Raw genomic sequence first — 7,267 nt, 5'->3', positions numbered from 1 at the left:
AACTATAGCTTCTTTTCTTTACATGCAAGGATTTTCCAGGGTATGCTATGGGCTTAAAATCTGCCAGAAATATTGTGGTTCCATGAAGAGCAAAACTTATATAACTTTGTAATGCCTGGGTACCTGAGAGCACTAGAGGAACTACAAGATTTTTTTGAACTTGCAGTTTGCAGGGTGATGCCATAAACAGATGATATCACAAATATCATAGATTGCAACAATATGCTGCTGCAAAAGAAAATGTCGAGTTTTGAATGCTCATGCATTGCTTAACAGATTCCAGCTCCAGGATTACATCAAAATGGCTTCTAGAGAAACCCCAAGTTTCCCTTTTTTCAAAAAAACTGAGGAACAGAAAGAAAGGTGTTAGAGAGAAAGAATAAAATAGTGGGATCTGTATATTGCATGCTTACATAACAGTATATGTTCAGAAAGGTGGTTAGTGATGGAAACAATTGATCTGAATTATAAATGTTATATAATTTACAATAACAATGATGATAATGAATTATTTGTAATAGTTCCTGGGCTTCCCCTCTAGGATCAGGACTCCATCATGCTAGGCATTGTACAAGAACAAGATGAAAAGCAAAGCAGTGGGCTGATATATGATGGAGGTATTCAGAGTGAAAATAGGGGCAAAAATTGTTAGTTCCAAAATTTTACTCCAAGATAAGCAACATGTAATGATTAGGAGAGAGAGGAAAAACTGAACCGGGTACCAGTACTTTTTTATATGCATTATATATGTTCATTATGTATATATAATTTATGTGCATTACTTCAGAAAGATACCCAGCAAGTAGTACAATGGTAGTTCTTTTGGTACCGTTAGTGTTATATGCTGCTTGTAAATACATACACATATGCATGCGTTCACATGCATAAATATATGTGTTATAAGAACAGGTGTATCTTTATTTAGGTTCTGTTGCTGCATCAAAATCATGTTCAGTTTATTTCACCTTGCTTAAATTGTAACCAGCAGCTCTTGATAAAAATCTAGCCTTCTGCTCTGTATATTGCTTGGGAGAATATATTCAAGTTTTCTCATGCTAGGTATAGATACATAACAGCTAATATATTTTTCTGTTCTCAGAAACATAGCAGATGAAAAAATGACATAATATCCATATGACTGAGAGCTGGGTCCTTGTCAATAGGATAAAGAACTCTATAAGCAGTTATAAGTCCAGCATTTCTATGTCCAGCATTTCCTTCTCTCCTCTTATATCTTGTTATTGACAATGAAAACAAATATAAGCAACTGTTTCGGTGTGTATGTTTAACTCAGCTCTATTTTCAGGTGAGTGGAGCAAAGAGATTCACCTTAGCTGATTTTTAACAAAATAGTGTAAGTTATTTTGCTGTTAAAGGAATAAAGAAGCATGGTTTGGGGTTATGTGCTTTTTTCTGACAAGTTTCTGAATAATCAGGAAATTCCAGTGAGACAAACAGAACGTGTAGAGCAGGCCAGAATTACCAAATTACCATGACAACCATAGGCAAGAACCCAGAGAGAATCAGGTGAAGAAATTACAGTTGAATTACAGTTAACTTCATACAATCTACTTTTTTGTAACCATACAGTCATGAAGAGATACCTTCTTAGGCCTAATATGGTGGGAGGCACAGCCAGTGAAAGTGCAGCATTGTCTGCAATATTGAAATTGCTTTACAATTGGATACAAGTCATTTCTATCAAAATTTGCACATGCAAACTGCATTAGTCATTGAAATTAAATATCAAGTGTGAGGCTAAAATTAAAATCACATCTGCCTCAATACTCTTAGATGCCATTTTGGCTTTAACTAAAATGGAGTTTAAACAATATGCAGAGTAAGGGGGATGTATGTTTCTATGTTGCTGCTAATGCCTGGAACAATTTCCTCTTCCTTGTTTTCCAAATGACCACCATATTCATTCTAACCTTGGGTTAAAACACTGTCATCTTTGCAATAAGAAGTTTCCTAAAGATATATGAAAGAAAGAGCTTTTTAAAGGGCATAGCATTAGAAAGCTTCTCTGAAAAATGTATCTTAAGGAATAGACAGAATGAAGATGATGGTTATTTGAATATATCTTAAGAAAAAACTGCAGATTGACCATTAAATGGTTAGCTCCTAGGGCAGAGACTCACTCCCTGCTGTATTTGTTCAGTTTCTAGCACAATGACACTACTCAACAATTAATAATAAAATAACATGCATAAATATAATAGAAGCATAGGGATGTATTGGTTTCCAGAGACAAAGAGGCAAGATTTGTTGGATTGTATCATTTTTACATTAAGCTTACAAAACTGGCATTAGAATATATATTTGAAAAGAGAACAAAGTTCCCCAAATGCTCTTATGTTTCTCTCTCTGTATCTCATTTAAAATTTCAAAAAATGTATGCTTTATGGCTTTCAGACTTGCTCTTCATAATCTGCACACCCAGACATATTTTCATATTTGGTCTTTATAAATGTTATGCCTTTATATCTCTAAATTTTATAGCATGGGCTCACAGAGAGAAATGATACACTATATTGTTCCATGATATGATGTCATGGCTTTGAATTCTCCTTGTCCGAACAGAATTGAATTTACTGCGCTGTAGCAAGATGTCTTCAGAGAACCTGAATATATTGCTGTAGTAGACCCAGGAAGGGAGATGTGTTAAAATTATACACAGTCAAATGGATGTATATTCTGGCAAAAATCTTTGGCATCCATGTGTTTTTGTTTATCGCTGTCTATGGATATAGATATGCATACTAATTCATACAAAGGCTCACATTGTTCATAGCTCAGGGCTGTATTTATTTTAATCTTGGGGGCTATGAGAAGCTGAGCTCTCAGGGTCTTTACTTTCACCAGAGTGCAGCTTGGGATCATACACTTGGGGTGAGTCCAGGTCTTTTTCTTCTTTGTCATGTCTCCAATCCAACCTTTCTATATGGTCTGTTCCCAATATCCTGTCCAGGCCACTGCTTCTGGTGTTGGTGTTGCCAGATCTCATGGGGTGCATTGTGGTGGAGTCCAGGTGCTTTGCACATTACTCAGACATGGGGCCACATTGCTGGGCCGAGCCGGCCAGGTGCCCTAAGAAGCCACAAAGACCTGCTGGCAAGTGGTGTCCTGCAGGGTGGAGTCCTGGCTTAACTCCTGTCTAAAACCATCTGAGATTCACAAATAGAGACATGACAGGGAGAGGGGACAGCCTTCAATCGCTGCTGAAAGTACTGAACTGCAAGAGGGAGGGAGGAAAAAGGACTTCCCCTGGGCTTCCCTTCCCCTCCACTCTCTCCCACCCCACCAAAAAAAAAAAAAAAAAGATCCCGGCCCAGCCCTTCCCAACAGGGCCTGGAGGCTGGGACGTGCTAATCTTGCTCTGAACAGCCTGCAAGAGCTGTGTGCAGGGCTCAGCCTCTTCTTTCAACCTCTTGCTTCCTGCCCCGCAAGAGTTAACCTTTTCTAGAACATTTATTTCACCATCTCAGGGAAAAAAACCCCAAAAACCTGCAGAGCTGAGAGGCTGCAGATCACAAGGCCATTCTGATAGCCTCCTGTCCCCATGGCAACAGCAACTGCATTTATCAGTTCCTTATGAGAGCAGGCACAGCAAATCTGCATTGCACATGGCAGCCTTCCAGCCTTTCAAATGAAAGAGCACTTTGAACTGCTGCCAAGTGTGGAAGGAGCAGAGCTGTCAGGACTGCTTAATGCTGGCAGTTTGTACTTGGGAGCCTTTCAGTTCCCAGAATCCTTCAGCCATGGCAGCCTGCCAGGTACTTAGCGGAAGCTAAAAACTAACCCCCAGACCATTCACTGCAGTGCACTCAAAATTTTCCACATGTACCATGTCACAAGTGCAGACTGTACAATGAAAGCAAATGCCTGCTGCTCGGGATTCTCATTTTATTCATAATCTAAGAAAAAGCCATTGCAGATTAATTGGCTGACAGCAGTACAGGGTAGCCGCTGTTTATAACGGCGTGTGAGTGCGTCTCAAATGTGCATTTCATCCTTCAGAAATAGGATCAGCTTCTGACAGCACAAATGTTGCAGGCGGTCCTGGAGGGGAGAAGAGCAGAATTAGCAGGAAGAAGGAACTGGGGTATTTATGATCTCAGGCATTATTCAGAGTCTCCCCCTGCACAGGCAATGGGTGATGGACAAGAGAGAGAAATCGCGGGCTGGCGGATATTTTCTGCCCTTGCCCTCTGCAGTTTGCTGACATTGTGAGAATCTTGGAAACTGGCTGCTGAGTGCAGCAGGGAGACATGGCACTAGGTGGGTTTCCTTTCAATGAAGAGTTTTCATGAGAACTTTTGATTGTTTTGCATTACCCAAAGCACAAGGGCTTCTCCTGGCAGAAGAAACAAATTGGCACAGTGCTGCTTTTTTGGGTTTTTTTTTTTTTTTTTTTGTTAATCTGTGCTGAGATCAAGGGCAAGGGCTTCATTTTCCAGCACTAGTCATAAGCCTTTAGCACAAATAGAATGAAAATTATCTGTCGCTCAGGCAGTTGGACAGGGTTCAGGAAAACTATGTCTGGCACCAGTTCCAAAGTGGAGGTTTGGTTCAATCCAGCACCATTAATTTCAGTAAACTGTTTTCACTTGTCTGGATCCCACTGTTCGAGAGCTATTTATTCTCTTTCTCTAAAGTCATGTCTTCGGTTGTACAAAGCAGTGAATAACACTGTATGGGCAATATAGGGATTGGTATGGGGGGATTGTTACAAACTTCTGCTTTTCTCTTTCTTTTCTCATGTGCTGTTTTTTCTCTGACCCTCTCCCACTACAAGACACAGAGATAATGACAGACAGAGGGACGCGAAGAATAGCGCAGAGAGACAGAAAGCCCGGAAGGAAACCCATCTGCACAAGAATGAGAGGTTTCTCCCAAGGCAGGGAGGATAGGTGTGCTGCTTTCTCAGCTTGCAGCTATCCTAGGCCTACTTCTTGAAACTGCAGCTTAATTCATTCAGGCAATACTGTCTAAAAGTAATATGTCAAGACAGTTAATTTTGGCACTTGATCTCCCTTAGGAATTTTACCAGCAGTCTTTGGAAAGAAAGTAAATGATCCTTTTTCCCCTCTCCCCTTTCCCCCATAGCTCATCTTGGAACAAATCCAAATAACAGTAAAGTGCTTCCTCCGCTCGCCTGCTCCCACCCTCCCATCCCTCCTAAACATCCTCCTTTCAATAGTCCAGTGTTAACCAGCATTTATAACAGGGACAGGGGAAACATGGTTTAGTTCTCTCAAATGGCCTAGTTACAGTGGGAAAGGAGTTTCTAGCTTGAAACATGATTTTAAACATTACAATTCTTTCTTTCTCTTTCTTTCTCTGTCTCTCTTTCAAATTTGGCTTTCCCCCCTCCTCCCTCCTCCTTCCCACCTCCCACTTTTTTTTTTTTTTTTTTTTAAACACAGTAAAGTTTTGTTCAGTTCTCAAGTGTTATTAATCACTGGTGGAGGCCAAAAGCAGGGATATTTTTCTTGGCAGCACGTTTTGATAAACATTCTGTGTATGGGTTGAAGGGAGGGGGAGGCTGTCTTGCTGGTAACTAAGCTAATGTTTGGCAGATTCTTAACTGTCATGAAAGTGCAAGTGGCTCTCAGTGGGAATAGCCTTAAAAAAAAAAGAAAGGAAAAAAAAAAAGAAGTACCGATTCAGTTGATTCATTATTGTTGATTGTTTACTACGTCCCCAGGATGTAAGCTGAATACAGTCAATGAGTAAAATAAAAATAACAACAGTGGCAAACCCAGGCTCACAAGGGGTGCGGTCCAGGGGTAGCTAGGCTCTTTCAGAGCAAACAGAAATAATGATGGGTGTCTAATTTTGCACTGTAAGATTTGGCAAATGTGGGCACCTGGAAATCTGGGCCCACAGGTTATTTAAAAAAGCCATAAATACAGTTGTATGAAAAGGGAAGCAGGGCTGCTTTCTGGGGAAGAAGTGGGACTTTTGCATGGTTTGGGGGGAAACCAAGTTACCTATTTTGTACAGTGGGATCACATAGTTAGTAGCGAAAGGGCCCCAGGTAGACAGACCCCCCTAGCAAGCCCTGCTCTGTGGTGGCGAAGGAGAAACAGCACTGTGAAAAGAAAAGAAAAGAAAAAAAGAAAATTAGCAGTGAAACCTCCTAGAAATAGAGCGCGGGAGATAAGCGTCACTTACAAAGTGGTAAGCTCCAGCATGCAGAGAAACCAGTGGCAGGTTTAGAACAGAGAAAGAAAGGAAGGAGCATTCCTAGGCAGGAGGCTGGAAAGAAGGCCTGCAGACCGCATCAGGCCCCCGGAGCTGGAGTATTTTCGAATAGGGCCTGTAATCTGCAGGTAACTGAAACGATAAACAGAAACACGTAATTACACTCTTGCTCTTTGTAACTACGTGTTTTGACACTTCCTGGCACTTTACAGCAGAAGACGCTGCTGTTTCACTTTTAATTTGACAAAAGTGTGGAAGTCCCTCCCCCAGTATTTGCGATGCCGTTTCAGGAGCACACTCCCCTGCACGCCTCAGCGCTTTCCAGGGTTCACCTCTTCACTGGTTTCAAGCCAGGCACTTGCTTGGGAGCGACTGTGGTTGCCGGTTGCCGCGCTGCGCCGGGGGAGATCTCTGCACTGGCCGGGCTCTGTCACGATTTCTCTTCCTTCCTGTGCCCCCTCCCCGCCCCTGCGTTGCAGCTGGAACTGCTGCTTTGATCCCGGGGCAGGGCCACGAGAGAGGACAGATCTGATTAACACCCCCTCCCCCTTTCTGAGGTGAGCTCCTCAGGAAGGAAGGGTGTCCTTGTGGCGGCCGCGCTGCTACGTGCGGAGCGAGCCCTTGGCCCGGCCCGACCTGGGAACGGATCCGGGCTACACGTCTCATGGCAATTCCGCTTGGTTCACGGCGTCCTCATGGCTCGTGCCGAAAACCTTGGGGCTGCCGCAGGCAAGGGCTCGGTAGCAATCAGTGCTCCTCTCCCAGGGACCTCAGCCGTCCCCTCATTGCATTTGCAAGCTGTGGCAGGGGGCTAAGCCCAGGCAAGTGCTTCCTGCCTTGGTAGGACATTGTCCTCCATGCTTGCTGCGTGTGCAGGGTCGGCCGGGTCGTGTGTCCTCTGATCTGTTTGCTTCCCTTGCTCAGATCAGAGCTTCACCTCTCGTCAGTCATGAACCTGGGGACGGGGATCGAGCGAGAGGACCCGTGGGGCCGGAACCGTCCTGCCTGGAGCTGGCAGATGCTCGTGTTAGCCAGAGGGACGCCCTGGCCCCGGGGC

The 7,267-nt window shown here is 43.3% G+C and overlaps 1 long non-coding RNA gene across 3 annotated transcripts; it reads right to left on the bottom strand.

The window, feature by feature from the left end:
- Positions 1 to 3,886: 3,886 nt before the first annotated feature.
- Positions 3,887 to 7,261, bottom strand: LOC102376669. Of its 3 annotated transcripts, none has more exons than XR_003092261.1 (3): positions 6,181 to 7,261; positions 5,997 to 6,097; positions 3,887 to 4,062 (listed from the first exon to the last, which is right to left on the bottom strand). It is a non-coding gene; the product is annotated as an uncharacterized LOC102376669 (long non-coding RNA). The 3 variants fall into 3 exon arrangements; XR_003092260.1 differs by having other exon boundaries at positions 5,997 to 6,342; positions 6,543 to 7,261; XR_003092259.1 differs by having other exon boundaries at positions 5,997 to 7,261.
- Positions 7,262 to 7,267: the final 6 nt, after the last annotated feature.

The sequence above is a fragment of the Alligator sinensis genome, unplaced genomic scaffold, assembly GCF_000455745.1.
Source record: "Alligator sinensis unplaced genomic scaffold, ASM45574v1 scaffold1947_1, whole genome shotgun sequence".
NCBI classification, from domain to species: Eukaryota; Metazoa; Chordata; order Crocodylia; family Alligatoridae; genus Alligator; species Alligator sinensis.
Note: the sequence above shows the minus strand (reverse complement) of the source record. Positions and strands in the feature narration are given on the sequence as shown.